This window comes from Erinaceus europaeus, chromosome 7 (assembly GCF_950295315.1).
Source record: "Erinaceus europaeus chromosome 7, mEriEur2.1, whole genome shotgun sequence".
Taxonomy (NCBI): Eukaryota; Metazoa; Chordata; class Mammalia; order Eulipotyphla; family Erinaceidae; genus Erinaceus; species Erinaceus europaeus.
The window spans coordinates 15498585-15514995 of NC_080168.1; positions in this window are offsets into that span (position 1 = coordinate 15498585).

Genomic DNA, 16411 nt, shown 5'->3' on the forward strand with positions numbered 1-16411 from the left:
TTCATCAGTAAACCCACATAGGCCTGCTGTTATCTCTTTGGGAAATGTATTACTTATTGATTCAATTTCTTTAATTGATGTGTCTGTTCAGATTATCAGGTTGGTTGGTTGGTTGGTTGGTTGGTTGGTTGGTTGGCTTATTTTTCCATAGGACTACTCAGCTCTGGTTTAAGGTGGTGCCAGGAACTGAACCTGAAGCCTCAAAGTCTCAAGCATGAAAATCTTTTGCATAACCAGCACAATAGTTGTCCAGCCTATCTGTTGTTGGGTTTTTTTCTTTCGATCTGTTCTTTTTATATGTGTTTTTGAAGATTTTGTCTTTTTAAAAAATATTTATTTCTTTATTCCCTTTTGTCGCCTTTGTTGTTTTACTGTTGTAGTTATTATTGTTGTTGTTATTGATGTCGTTGTTGTTGGATAACCTGTTGCGCTACCACCCTACTCCCAACAGATTTTGTCTTTTAAGAATTTGATTTTTAAAAAAGTTTGATTCATTTCACATGGACGATCAAATTTATAACAGAGTTATTCATTGTATATCTTTTTGAAGTCCTTGGGATTTCTTTTTTTTTTTTTTTTAAAGATTTTATTTATTTATGAGAAAGACAGGAGGAGAGAGAAAGAACCAGACATCACTCTGGCACATGTGCCAGGGATCAAACTCGGGACCTCATGTTTGAGAGTCCAAAGCTTTACCACTGTGCCACCTCCTGGACCACCGTTGGGATTTCTATTTACGTCTTCCTTTATTATTTCTGACACAGCAATTTGAGTTCTTTCTTTCTTTCCAAATTAGCTTGTCTAGTGGCTTATTGGTTTTTTAAAAAAGCATTTGGGTTAGTTTTGTTGATTTTTTTTTTTTACTCTAATGTGTATTACCTATTTTTGGATTTGATTTACTATTCTTTTTCTAGTTTTGTAAGGTGAAAGTATACGTGATTGATTCTAGATCTTTCTTTTTTTTCTTTTCTTTTTTTTTTGCCTCCATGGGTATCGCTGGGGCTCAGAGCCTGCACAATCAATCCACTGCTCCTGGAAGCCATTCTTTCCCATTTTTGTTGCCCTTGTTGTTGTTGTTGTTATTATTATTATTATTATTATTGTCATTGCTGTTGGATAGGAGAGAGAGAAATCAAGAGAGGAGGGGAAGACAGAGGCAGGGAGAGAAAGATAGACACCTACAGACTTGCTTCAAGGCCTGTGAAGTGACCCTCCTGCAGGTGGGGAGCCGAGAATTCGAACTGGGAGTCTTACAATGGTCCTTGCCAGTTTACACCATGTGTAAATTGGCTTAACCCATTGTGCTACCTCCTGACCCGATCTTTCTTATTTTCTAACAGATGCATTCAATGTTACAGATTTTACCACTAAGCACAACTACATATTTCAACACAATTCTGGGAATTAAACCTAGAATCTTGTGTTGTTAAAATTTCGGACGGCTCTTGCTGGCCTGGCTTGCTTCACGGCGGGTAACAGAGACGCGGAGACAAAGGCTGGGCAGGGAGGCTGTATTTCTTTATTCAGGAACAACGATTCATAAACTAAGACAAACTAATCACCAAACAGAACTCTGCTGTCTCTTTGCGGCGGCACAAACACTCTCTATTACTCTGTAACTCTGAAACTCTCGAACTCCAGAACTCAGGAACTCTGTCACTCTCGGACTCAGGAACCCTCTCTTACTCTGGAACTCTGGAACTCTTGTATTGGGGAACCCTCTGAAAATCTGGCACTGGAACTCTCTCTTACTCTGGAACCCTCAAACTCTCCAACTCAGGAACTCAGGAACTCTGGCACTCTCGAACTCAGGAACCCTCTCCCGGGGGTTACTTGGGGCGGGGCCAAGCAGGACCGCGAAATTAACAGGACTGATCCAATTCTCTTGGGGGGGGGGGGCTAGAACAAACCAATGTAAAGCATACGACAATCTTGCACATGTGCTCTACTGCTGAGTCACTTCCCCAGCCAAAAAGAACTACTTTTTCTTAGAATTACCACCATTCTTACATAGTCCATCTGCCTTCTCATGCTGTTTGTTTTATCCTTTCCATCTCTCATTGTTCTAATTACCATTACTTTTAACTCGTAGTCTCATAGTTCATGCCATGCTTGAATCTGATCCCAAAGCTTGCTCTGTGCCTTCAAACTATACCTGTTTTTAAAATGTCTTATACTTAACTGCCTCCTTAACTACCAAGCACAGTGAACTAGGTGAATGAGTAATGTGGTGGTGCAATGTGGGAGGCATCCTGTGATCCTGTGGCCTTTACCTCTACACTAGAAATGTCCTAGGTACTTCTCAGTGTCCACCACTCGGTTTAGGGGGGCAGGATGCAGGAGGGGCTGGAATTTGGTACTTCTCTTCACCCAAGTAGAAGCTTAAATTTTCCTCCCCACGCCCACTCCCCACCTGTCACTCAGGCTGTGGTAAACACCCAGTGGGCTTGGTTCTAGTTAAATAGTCTTTCCTGAGGGCAGAACTCCTTAAGGAGCACAGATTGTTCTGGTATATTTCCAATGTGTCACCCCACACACACAATGAGGAATTTAGGGACTTTTTTGTTCCTAACTATTCACTGTGAAAACCTGGTGGAACTGTAGTAGACAAAAATGACAAAGGTGAGTGACTAGCTCACCCAGTAGCTTACCCAGTAGAGCACACACTTAACTGTGAGGGAGGACCCAGGTTCGAGCATGCTGGCACCACCTAGGAACATCATGCATAGCACCAAGGAAAACTCCATGAATGCTGGAGCGGTCTCGGTCTCTCTCTCTCTTTCTCTCTCTCTCCCTGTCTCTATACAAAATTAACAGCAAAAAAGTAAAACCCAACAAACAAAAAGCTCTAGTAAGGGGGCCAGATGGTGGCACACCTGGTTGAGTGTACATGTTAAAATGCGCAAGGATCCAGGTTCAAACCCTTGGCCCCCACCTGCTGGGAGGAAGCTTTGTGAGTGGTGAAGCAGGTCTGCAGGGGTCTCTCTATCTCTCTCCCTCCCTCTCCCTCTCCCTCTCCCTCTCCCTCTCCCTTTCCCTCTCCCTTTCCCTCTCCTTATCCTCCATTTCCTCTCAATTTCTGGCTGTTATTATTGAATAAACATAAAAAATATAAAGACAAAATTTCAAAAAAGCAGAGTGAAACTTCAATCTTTTTTAAAAATTTGATTTATTTATTTGCCCTTCTGTTGCCCTTGTTGTCTTTTTTATTGTTGTTGTAGTTATTATTGTTGTTATTGATGTTGTCATTGTTAGATAGGACAGAGAGAAATGGAGAGAGGAGGGGAAGACAGAGAAGGGGAGAGAAAGATAGACACCTGCAGAACTGCTTCATCGCCTGTGAAGTGACTCCCCTGCAGGTGGGGAGCCAGGGGCTCCAACCGGGATCCTTCTGCCGGTCCTTTTGCTTTGCGCCACGTGCGCTTAACCCGCTGCACTACCGCCCAACTCCTGCGAAACTTCAATCTTAAAAAACAAACAAACAAACAAACAAAAAAATTTGTGGTCCAGGAGGTGGTGCAGTGGATAAAGCACTGGATTCTAAAGCATGAGATCCTGAGTTCAATCCCTGGCAGCACATGTACCAGAGTGGTGTCTGGTTCTTTCTCTCTCTGTCTTTCTCATTAATAAATAAATAAATTCTTAAAAAAAAAAAAAAAAACTCTGGTAAGAGCAGTGAGATCTCATATGCATAAAACCACAGAAGATGAAAGAACAAAACTAGAGCCAATGAAATAGCTCACTTAGCTAGTACACTGCTTTGCCAGGTACACAACCCAGGTTTGAGCCTGGCTCCCCACAGCACTGAAAGAAACTTTGGTGCTGTGGTCTCCTTCATTCTCTCTCTCTTTCTATCTTTAAGAAAAAAAGAAAGGAAGGAAGGAAGGAAGAAAGAAAGAAGGAAAGAAAGAAAGAAAAAGAGAGAGAAAGAAAGAGGAAAGAAGTGACAGACAAAGAAAGGACGTGGGGATGAGTAGTGGTGCACCTGGTTAAACACACACATTACAGAGCACAAGGACCCAGGTTCAAACCCCTGGTCCCTACCTACAGGGGAAAGCTTCACAAGCAGTGAAATAAATAGTGCTGCAGGTGTCTCTTTTTCTCTCTCCCTATTGTCCCCCTTCCCTCTCATTTTCTCTGTCTCTATTCAAAATAAACAAAGTAAAAAATATTAAGAACGAAAACAAAAAAAGGGAAAGAATGAAACCAAACTGAAGCAAAAAGATGGGGGTCCTCAATGTCTGGACTCCCTGCAGTTTTCCTAGCCTTTTTAGAGAACTTTTTTTCCCCTTATTTGAAATTTATTTATTTTGGACAGAGAGAGAGAGAGAGAGAAATTGAGAGGGAGAGAGGAGGTAGAGAGAGAGAAAGAAAGATACCTGCAGCACTGCTTCACGACTCATGAAGCTTCCCCCTGCAGGATGGATCCTTGAGCAATGCAACATGTGTACTCAACCAGCTACAACACCCCCTGCCCACATTGGATTTTATTTTTTGTTATTGCAGTACTTAAGTCTTGTGCATATGCAATTCCACCACTCCCAGACCAACTTTTGCATTTTTTGAAAATTCAAGGTGGGGGCTGCCAGGCCACAGTGCCATTCCACCATCTGGTGCTTCCTCAGTACATGATGCTGCCAAGGCTCCAACCAGAGTCCGTGCACTGTTAGGTGTGGTCTGTACAGCAGACCTGCCTCCCAGCCCCGCTGCCCTGAGGACTAAACTCTGATTGGTCCACAGAGCCTCTGGCAACTCAATAATCCCAGCTGAGGGTTCTCACCCCAGCGTGTGTTCTTGAGGAGGTTTCAGCTATGGGGTTCCCAGCCTGCTGCTGCAGGCTGGGAGTCTGTTCTGCCTGTCTGGGTGTAGTAGTCCCATGTTCTTTTTTTTTTTAAGATTTTATTTATTAATTAATGAGAAAGATAGGAATAGAGCCAGACATCACTCTGGTACATGTGCTGCCAGGGATTGAACTCAGGACCTCATGCATGAGAGTCTAGTTCCTTAGCCACTGAGCCACCTCCGGGATCACAAGTCCCATGTTCTTCAGTAGCTATGTGCATGTACTGATTTTGCAGTGTGTCCAGACTTCCCACTTGAACTTAGGCCAAAGTGAAAACTTCTAAACTGGGAGTTGGTTTTTATTGTTATCATTGATTTCTTACTTAATTTGTCAGAGATTTCAGTCCTGTAAAATGTCGCTGATGGTTTCTTTACGGCTCAGTTTAAAACGAGAGTTGAAAGGCTCGAACTGTTTCCAGGTAACTTAACTGCATCCCAGAACAAAGCTCAAACATAATTAATGGAATAGAAAATAAGCAGGCACTCAGACAAAGGAAAAGTTGCAGTGCTTGGCATTCAATCAAAGATGGCAAGAAATAGAAAATGCCGCCTATGAGGAGAAGCAAAGCCAGTCAGTCGAAACCAGCCCAGAAATGGATTAGCAGACAAGCGCATTAAGTCATTGCAATTGTCTTTCAATTTTCTCAAGTAAGTGGACATATGGAAGATTGTCTTTAGGTGTACGTATTTATTTAAGAGAGAAAGCATCACTCTGGTGTATTCTACTGCACAATCTCCTGGTTATAAAAGATAGTCTTAAAAAATACCTACACTGGTGATCTAGAGGCATTGCAGAAGAAAAGACTAATAAATTTGAACACACAGGCTATAATAAGCTTAGGATGTCACTGTAAGCTATAGGCAACACTAAAATGACAGTCACAGCAAATACAGTGTCGAAAAGTACTCAATCCAAAAGAAGGAAGAAAAGGAGGGGGTAGGAACAAGGAAGTCATAGAAACAGAGAAAATAAATGGGAAGTCGCTAACCAACCTAGCCGTATCTAAAGCGCAACATATGCAATGGGATCAACTACTTGGCTGATATTGTCAGTTTTTGAAAATAAAACAAACCATGTGCTTCCTTCCTTCCTTTTTCTTTTTCCCAGCCACTGAACTGGACATGGAACCAGGCATTTTGCAGATTTAGTCTGTCAGTTTTCATTTTGCTAGGTCATATGTGTCCTCAGGGGAAATTTCTCTGGGAATTTTCATTCATCTTGAATTATATCCAGCTGTCAGAAAAGTCATGATGCACTTTTTCGTGTGTAGAGAAAAATACATCATGACTTTTCCAACAACCCCATATTTAAAAAGTTAAAAGACCTTTGCAGTAGAAATAGTCTGTAAGTCAAATATTGATTAAGTTTTCTTTAGAAAGCAAAGCATTATCCAATCAGTAATTTTGGAAGCATTACTGAATTCTGTTAATGAAAGAAATGAGAAATGTGGGGGCTGGGCAGTGGCACACCTGGTTTAGTGCACAGGTTTTTTTTTTTTTTTTTTTTTTTTTATTTATTTTCCCTTTTTGTTGCTCTTGTTGTTTTTCATTGTTGTTGTAGTTATTATTGTTGATGTCGTCGTTGTTAGATAGGACAGAGAGAAATGGAGAGAGAAGGGGAAGACAGAGAAGGGGAGAGAAAGATAGACACCTGCAGACCTGCTTCACTGCCTGTGAAGCAACTCCCCTACAGGTGGGGAGCCTGGGGCTCGAACCGGGATCTTTACACCGGTCCTTGTGCTTTGTGCCACGTGCGCTTAACCTGCTGCACTACCGCCCAACTCCCAAGCGCACAGGTTATAGTGCACAAGGACCCAGGTTCGAGTCTGCAGTCCCCACCTGCATGGGGAAAGCTTCACGAGTGGTGAAGCAGGGCTGGAGGTGTCTCTCAATCTCTTTCTCTTGCTTCTTGATTTCTGGCTATCTCTATCCAATAAATAAAGATAATAATAAAAGAAGAAATGAGAAATATATTTTATCCAGATGGATTTTAATTTCATGTATTTTATTTTTTTATTTTTAAGCCACTAAGTATATTACTGGGGCTGGGTGCCTACACTACAAATCTACCACTTCCGACGGCCATTTTTTTCTATTTTATTTGCTAGGACAGAGAGAAATTGAGAGGTGGGGGATAGTGAAGGAGAGAGAAAGATAGACACCTACAGACCTGCTTCACCGCTTTGAAGTATTTCCCCTGCAGGCGAGGAGCAGGGGCTCAAACCCAGATCCTTGAGCCTGGTAACATGTGCAACTCGGTGCGGCCCTGTACTTCCTAAGTGAAAAACACTCTGAATATAAATATACAAATAGATAAAATTAAAAGGATAGAAAAAGACAAACCATGTTAACACTAAAATGAAGAAAAAATAAAAACAACAGAAAGAAGATGGCTTTGTAATGATAAAGATGGGGAAGGAGGGGAAGAAAGTATTCTACAGGACATAAGAGCTGAGAAGTTTCCTCGTCTAGAAAACATAGAAGACATAAAGGTTCAAGAAGCCCAGTCGGTCCCAAACAGAATTAACCCAAACTTAAAGACACCAAGACAAATCATATTTATAATGAAAAGGAATAAGGATAAAGAAAGGATTCTGAAGGCTGCAAGAGAAAAACAAAGAATCACTTACAGAGGAAAACCCATAAGATTAGCAGATTTTTGGGAGCCAGGCGGTAGCGCAGCGGGTTAAGCGCAGGTGGTGCAAAGCGCAAGGACTGGCATAAGAATCCCGGTTCGAGCCCCTGGCTCCCCACCTGCGGAGGAGTCGCTTCACTGGTGGTGAAGCAGGTCTGCAGGTGTCTATCTTTCTCTCCCCCTCTCTGTCTTCCCCTCTTCTCTCCATTTCTCTCTGTCTTATCCAACAATGACGACATCAATAACAACAACAATAATGACTATAACCACATTAAAAACCAACAAGGGCAACAAAAGAAAAATAAATAAATAAATAAATAAATATGAAAAAAAAATTTAAAAAAAAAGATTAGCAGATTTTTCCATACAAACATTACAGGCCAGAGAGAATGGCAAGATATCTATAGAGTGCTCAATGAGAAAGACTTTCAACCAAGAATACTGTATCCTGCTACACTGCCATTCAGATTAGATGGAGGCATCAAAACCTTCTCAGACAGCAACAGTTGAAGGAATCAACTATCACCAAGCCTGCCCTACAAAGTTTCCCCATGTGTGAGGTTATGGATTCTGTCTCATGAGAGAGCCATGGATAGCACCAAGGGATGGGGAAATGGTGCTTTGGTCTTTCCCTCTCTCTCTCTCTCTCTCTCTCTCTCTCTCTCTCTCTCTCACACACACACACACACACACACACACACACTCACACACACAAACTGAACATAATGGAATAAGAAATGGGCTAGGCAGGCAAGTCAGCAGGACAGCATATTCAGGAGGCTCTGAGTTCATTTTCCGACACTGCATGAGATAGATGTAATTAAAACCTGCGTGGCCTGGGAAGTGGCTCAGCAGTGCTCTGTGAGTTATATTCATGTTGCCTACCCCCTGCCCCTCTTCAGTTGTAAGCATCACACAAAAAAGCAACAAAGACAAGAACTCCATAGGTGGAGGAGCAAGAGCTTTTGTGCTCTCTCTGTCTCTCATAAAATGAGAAATTGGGCTAGGAAAGTGGCTCGGCTTTGGAGCATGTGTACGAAGCCCCGAATTTAATCTTCATCACTGAATTAAGGAGGGGGAAGGAGGAGGAGGGGGGCCAGGCTGTAGCACAGTGGGTTAAGTGCACATGGTGCAAAGCTTGAGGACTGGTGTAAGGATCCCGGTTCGAGCCCCTGGCTCCCTATCTGCAGGGGATCACTTCACAAGGTCGCTTCATCTTTCTCTCCCCATCTCTGTCTTCCCCTTCGTTCTCCATTTCTCTCTGTTCTATCTGGCAACAACAATTTCAATAACAACAATAATAATAACCATAACAATGATAAAAACAACAAGGGTAACAAAAAAGGAAAATAAATAAATAAATAAATAAATAAAGGAGAAGGAAGGAAAGAAGGAGAAAAAAAGCAGTAATTATAGTTTTGAAGGTGGATACAAAAAGTGTGGAAAGTGAGAGATGAGAGAGGCCTGCATGTACAGGGCAGGTAAAGGAAAAAGGATCAGCAGAAGAGTGGAGGCATAGAAGAGAGTTACCTAGACAATATGAAGACTTTCTGCAGGTGGTGGTCTGCAGAGCTAAGTGTGCCTACATTCATTCGCCCTGAACACCTGCTACTTGGCAGGTCCTGTGCAGGGGCTGGGGATAACATCACCCCAGAACTCATTCTTAACCTGGGTCCCGCGGCAAAGAAGTGGCTCGCTTCATTCCTGTCCCACATCTTGGAATCTGAGTCTATGCCCAAAGTTTGGCGTCATTCGAAGATTATAGCGGTTTTGAAACCAAAGAAAGACCCAACACTGGCCGCCAGCTATAGACCAATTTCTCTCCTCTCCGTGTGTTACAAACTCCTTGAGAGGCTGCTTCTGTCACGTATTTCTCCTCTTACAGAGAAATTCCTATCACCCGCCCAAGCTGGTTTCTGCCCAGGAAGATCTACCTGCGAACAAGTCCTGGCCCTCTCAACTTACATTGAAAATGGATTCCAGAAGAATTTAAAGACGGGTGCTGTCTTTGTTGATCTCACAGCAGCCTATGACACGGTCTGGCACCGTGGTCTCCTAGTCAAGATCTCAAGATGCCTGCCTCCATGGGTGGCCAACACTATATCATTTCTTCTCCAAAACAGAAGATTCCGGGTGCATCTGGGTGACAAGTCTAGCAGATGGAGACTTGTCTCAAGTGGCCTCCCCCAGGGCTCTGTTCTGGCTCCTACGCTATTTAATATTTACATCAATGACCTCCCAGAAACTTCTTCAAGGAAGTTCATCTACGCCGATGACATCTGCTGTGCAACTCAGGCATCCAAGTTCGACATCCTCGAGGAAACACTCACGAAAGACATGTCTCTGATATCTGATTACTGTAAAAAAAATGGCGACTAATCCCTAGCACTGCAAAAACGGTATCATCTGTTTTCCATCTACACCATGCCTCGGCCTCGCGTAAGCTTAATGTGCAGCTTGGCGGTACGAGAATCCGGCATGAAGCCCAGCCAGTCTATCTTGGCGTTACTCTCGATCACACTCTGTCATTTCACGAACATCTCATAAAAACTGCAGCAAAGGTGGGCGCAAGGAATAACATCATTGCAAGACTGGCCAGCTCCTCATGGGGCGCGAGCGCTTCCACACTGCGATCATCATCTCTGGCATTATGCTATTCCACTGCAGAATACTGTGCCCCAGTATGGTTCCGTAGCCCCCATGTCCACTTGGTCGATTCCAAATTATATTCCTCCATGAGGATAATTTCTGGAACCATCCGTTCCTCCCCGGTTCCATGGCTGCCAGTTCTTAGCAACATCGCCCCGCCAGATATTCGTCGGGATGCGGCATCATCTAAGTTCATTTCCCATGTCTACACTCGACCGGACCTGCCAATATACGCGGATATCTTCGCCCACCCTGTCCAACGCTTGACGTCTCGTCACCCAATCTGGTCCCCTTTGCCTACACTGAACTTCTCTGTTCCAGTCTCTTGGAAACAGAGCTGGCAGTCAGCTGAGGTAAAGAACAAACACCTCATCACAGATCCCTGCAAGCGTCAACCCGGCTTTGACCTAGCACGTTATGATTGGGCCCTCCTCAATTGCTATCGAACAGGCCATGGCCGGTGCGCCGCTATGTTCCATCACTGGGGAGCCAGAGACGACCCGAACTGTCCCTGCAGCTACAGACAGACTATGACCCACATAGTCAATGACTGCCACCTCTCCAGATTCAAAGGAGGTCTCGAAACTTGACATCAGGCTCAACCTGACGCTGTTGACTGGCTACGGAAGAAGGGCAAACGCTAGAAGAAGAAGGGGCTGGGGACACAATGGGAAGAGAAGAAACAGACTCAGGTCTTGCTCTCCTGGAGTTTACAATCTAGAGTGAACAAGTCAATGCATAAATTTGGAATTAGCAAAGCTGATTCTCATCCCAGAGGTGATATTGTGAGAGCAGATATCAAAGAAATGCTCTCCTCCCAGGGGAAGTAACAGTTCCCTGGGTCAAGACAGAAGGACACTAGATGAAACACCGTGAGTACAAGTAACAAAAGAGACAGGTAACTGAAACATCATCAAAATTAAAGACTTCAAAGGACACCACCAAGAAAGTGAAGAAGAAAAAATCTGAAGAAAGTGAAGAAAAAAAAAAATCTGAGCACAGGAAAAGATATTGGAAAAACAGATACCTATTGGTCTAGGAGGTAGCACTGAGGATAAGGCATTAAACTCAGACAGGAGGTCCCCAGTTCAATTCCTGACCAGGGTGATGCTCAGCTCTCTCTTTATCCCCCCTTTTTTTCTTTATTTTATAAGATAGGGAGAAAATGAGAGTGGAGGAGGAAGTAGAGAAAGAAAAAGACAGAGAAACACCCATGAAGCCACCACCCCCACCACCCAGCCATAAAGATGGGGAGTGGGGGGTGGAACCTGGGTCCTTACACATGGGGATGTATGTCCTTAACTAGATGTATCACAATAAATAAATCTTTATAATAGGTATAGAGGGAGTCGGTTGGTAGCACAGAGGGTTAAGCGCACATGGCACAATCTTTAATGACCGGTGCAAGGAACCTGGTTCGAGCCCCTGACTCCCCACCTGCAGGGGAGTTGCTTTACAAGCAGTGAAAGAGATCTGCATGTGTCTATCTTTCTCTCCTCCTCTCTGTCTTTCCCTCCTCTCTCCATTTCTCTCTGTCCTATTCAACAATGACAACATCAATAACAACAACAATAACTACAACAATAAAACAACAAGAGCAACAAAAGGTAATAAATAAATATTTTTTAATTAGGTATAGAATAAACAACTTCTATCTAAAGTGAATTAAGAACTCCTAAGGGCGGAAGGTAGATAGCATAATGGCTCTGCAAAGAGAATCTCCTGCCTGAGGCTCAGAGGTCTCTGGTTCAATCCCCTGCACCACCATAAGTCAGAGCTGAGCAGGGCTCTGGTTAAAAAAAAAAGGGGGGGAGTCGAGCAGTAGCACAGCAGGTTAAGCACACATGGCACGAAGCACAAGGACTGGCTTAAAGATCCCAGTTCAAGCCCCCAGCTCCCCATGTGCAAGGGAGTCGCTTCACAGGCAGGGAAGCAGATCTGCAGGCGTCTATCTTTCTCTCCCCCTGTCTTCCCCTTCTCTCTCTATTTCTCTCTGTCCTATCTAACAATGACATCAATAACAACAATAACTACAACAACAATAAAAAACAAGGGCAACAAAAGGGAAAATAAATAAAGATATTTTAAACAGTAAAAAAAAAAAAAGAACTCTTAAGACTCAATAAAAAGAAGACAATTCAGTTTTAAAAAGTGAGCAGGATATTTGAATAAATATTCATCCAAAAGAAGATATGCAGATGGCTAACAAGCATATGAAAAGATGCTCAAAGTCATTTGCATTCAGGACAGGCAAATCTGAAGCCAGGAAGAGTCAGGACTTGCATCCCTGAAGCTCTAGATCCAGTCCTTGGCTCTCTATATGCTAGAGTGATGCTCTGAATTTTTCTCAATCTCTGTCTCTGTTGCTATATGTGTAGGTGTATGTATTTTTTAATTTAAGGTTTTCTTGACACCAGTGTTTTCACTGTGGCTTCTCATCTTCATGATGCTTCTACTCCCAAAAGATCCCCCCCCCCCGCCACCTCTTGAGAGACAGAGTGGGGTGGGTGAGACACACTACAACACTACTTCACTGCTCGTTAAGCTTCACCCTTATCTGGTGGCCTGGGCCTTGGACTAAAGTCCTCATGCACAGCAAAGTCTGTGCTCTGCCAGGTGGAATATTCCTGGTACCCTGAGTCTGCATATACTAAGTTAAATCATGTCCCCTAAATGGGTGGGTATTACAGCATGTGACTTGGTTTTCAATAAAGCTGGGTTTTAAAACTAAAACACAAACAAAGCATAAGGTCCTTACCATGAAGAAGAAAGAGGGAAAGGAAAGAACACTCCAGTTAAAATAACCACCAGATGGTAGTTCCAGAGGGTCTGCAATTTTTTTTTCTACACCAGAGCACTGCTCAGTTCTGGCTTATGATTGTGCAGGGAATTGAACCTGGGACTTTGGAGCTATGGCAAGAACTTCCAACACTCTGTTGAATAGTAATGGTGATAGTGGGCATCCCTGTCTAGTACCTGATCTGAGTGGAAATGCTTCCAGTTTTTCACCATTGAGTATGATGTTGGCTATAGGTTTGCTATATATAGACTCCACTATCTTCAGGAATTTTCCATTTATTCCCATTTTTGTAGTGTTTTGATCATAAAGGCATGTTGTATTTTGAGGCATGACAGTATCTTATGCTATCTCTCCCACCTGAGAAGAGGCACAATTTTTACCTGCTTTGTTCATTGTTGTATTCCCAGCACCAAATCACTGTCTGTAAAGTAGTAAGTTTAAATAACATTGACTTTTTTTTGTCTTTTTTTTATTTAATAAAGGAGACATTAACAAAACCATAAAATAAAAGGGGTACAGTTCCGTACAATTCCCACAACCCGATCTCCATATCCCATCCCTCCCCTGATAGCCTTCCCATTCTCTATCTCTCTGGGAGTATGGATCCAGGGTCGTTGTGGGTTGCAGAGGGTGGAAGGTCTGGCTTCTGTAATTGCTTCCCCGACTTTTTTTTTTATTTTATTTTATATGACAGAGAGCAATTGAGAGGGGAGGGAGAGATATAGCAGAGAGACAGACAGACACCTGTAGTACTTGCTCTGCCACTCATGAAGCTTCCCATGGTGGGGAGCAGGTATCAAACCTGGGTCCTTGCACATGATATAATTATTGATATAATATGAAAGCAGTCTGGCAGGTGACACAATGGATAAAGCATTGGACTCTGAAGCATGAGGTGTCAAGTTCAATCCCAGACATCATGTGTGCCACAGTGATGCTCTGGTTCTCCCCTTCTCTCTCTCTCATTAGTAAATCAAATATTTTATTGTAATATGTAATTACATTATATATTATCATAGTTATAATTACAATATAGTATTATATATAAAATATGCAAATCTATCTAACAGGTGAAGGTCATGTACAAAAGCTTTGCAGTCAGGTGAAGAGCATGTCTCATTGGGGAAAGGAAAGGTCACAGTGAACCCCAGAGGGTTGGGTCAGATTTGGATCTTAATGCCAAAAGCAATGGAGAAACACAGAAGGCGTGTCAGCAGAGGTGGGTCAGATTAGCATGTATAAAGCCCACCCTCGTGGCAGGAGATCCAATTAAGATAAGGACTGATTAATTGGATTTAACAGCAAAGAAGTTGTTCGGGCTGGTGGAGAGACACCATGTTGAGCACACGTGTTACATAATGCTCAAGTACCTGGATTCAAGTCCCCCGGTTCCCACTTTGCAAGTGGTAAAGCAGTGCTGCAGGTGTCTGTCTCTCTATTCCCTGCTTCCCTTTCAATTTCTGGATATCTCATCCAATAAATAAATAAAGATAATAAAAAATGAAAGAAAATTTTGTTCAGGACCTTGGATGAAAGCTGTGCAGGTGGAAAGGGGAGGTGAGCAGTTTGGGGAAGAGGAGAGGAAGTGGTGCTGGCAAATTACACTACACTAGGTAAGGTCTCTCCATAGCTTCAGGTCTCCAGGGAAACCAACCAAAAATATCTTTGACTTGAGAAATAACAAAAGCCAGCTTGGCATGCATATTCACACAGCCAGCTCTCCCAGGGATGCTGTTCCTCTTCAAGGACTCCACACGGCTCAGCCTGACACAGGGGAGGAAGATGCTGGTTTTCTTTCAACCCAAGGAAGTTGGGAGAGAGGGAGCAGGTGGGAGGACACAGAGAAAGCTGCCATCATCTGAGACTTGGGGGCACTTGGGAAACAGCACTGTTTCCCTTTTCACTTTACCTGGTGTCTCACCTAGACTATGGACACCCCAGAATTCAGAAGCCGGCCACAGAGGACACTCAAGTCCCACTCACTTAAGACTGAAGATTTTGAGTATTGATATTTGCCCTTGGTGAGACCAGCTGTCTGAACTGGAAGCCAAAAGGCCCAGGTTCCAGCTCCAGTTCTGGTTTAGTTCTGCCAAAGCCTTGGGGAAACAAGCTAACTTCTCTAGACGTCTCTCGCCTCATCTCAAAAAATCATGCAAATAAACTTGTACCCTGCACTGGTCAGAGTGGTTAGGAGAGGACATGAAAAGGTAGATCTAGGTTTTGTGGGATCTAAAATCTGTATAAGTACCGCGCGCTAACCGATTGCGCCACTGGAGCTCTGGGATCTAAAATCTGTATCAATTCATGGAACCCCTTTAAAAATATACAATTACTGGCTGGGAGGTGTTAATGAATAGAGTGCAGTCCTGAGTTTGATCCCCAACATCATATGTGCCAGAGTGGCACTCTCTTTCTCTCATAGATATATGCCATTACTATATATATTAGAACTATATCACATGTAATTACATATAATTATTAGCACAAAACTAGAACCATCTATTTATAATGAGAATTTATATCAGACAACGTCTTTGTTTTTTTCAAACACCTTTTTACATATGAAAAATTACACACAAAAAGAATAAATACGGGAATCCGGTGGTAGCAGCGGCTTAAACGCAGGCAGCTGCAAAGTGCAAGAACCCGTGAAAGGATCCCGGTTCGAGCACCTGCAGGGGAGTCGCTTCACAGGCGGTGAAGCAGGTCTGCAGGTGTCTCTCTTTCTCTCCCCCTCTGTCTTCCTCTCCTCTCTCCATTTCTCTCTGTCCTATCCAACAACGACGACGTCAGTAACAACAACAATAACTACAACAATTTAAAAAGGGCAACGAAAGGGAAAATAAATATTTTTTAAAAGAATAAATACATTGAATTAACTACCCAGTACACCATTCCCTATACTTTTTTTTAATGCAGTGGGGCATGAATCCAGTGCCTCATGCAACAGCTCTAGTGGATGAGTTTGCTCCTGGCCTCACCATGACATACATTTTTGGCCTTTCTTTAGTGGATTCCTCCCAGTCAGTCCTGCAGATGCTTGGTTAAAAATATTCCTTAGTTGTTTGGAAAAGATTCAGTTTGGAAAAGATTCAGCGTCTAGGCATGGGAGATAGTATAGTGGTTACACAGAGTTCTCATGCCTGAGGCTCCTAAATCCTAGACTTAATCTCCCCCGCTCCGCCCCGCCCCTCCCCGCCCCCAAACACACACACCACCATAAAACAGAGCAGAGCAGAGATGAACAACGCTCTAGTTAAAAAAAATAATAAGGGGCCAGGCAGTGGCGCATCTGGTGAAGCGCACACCCCACAGTTCGCAAGGATCCAGTTTCAAGCCCCTGAATCCCACCTGCAGGGGAAGAACTTCACGAATGTTGAAGCAGGGCTGCAGGTGTGTTCTTCTAGCGTTTGCCTTCTAGCGTTTGCCCTTCTTCCGTAGCCAGTCAACAGGTCAGGTTGAAAGCTGTCAGGAGCTGTTTGTTG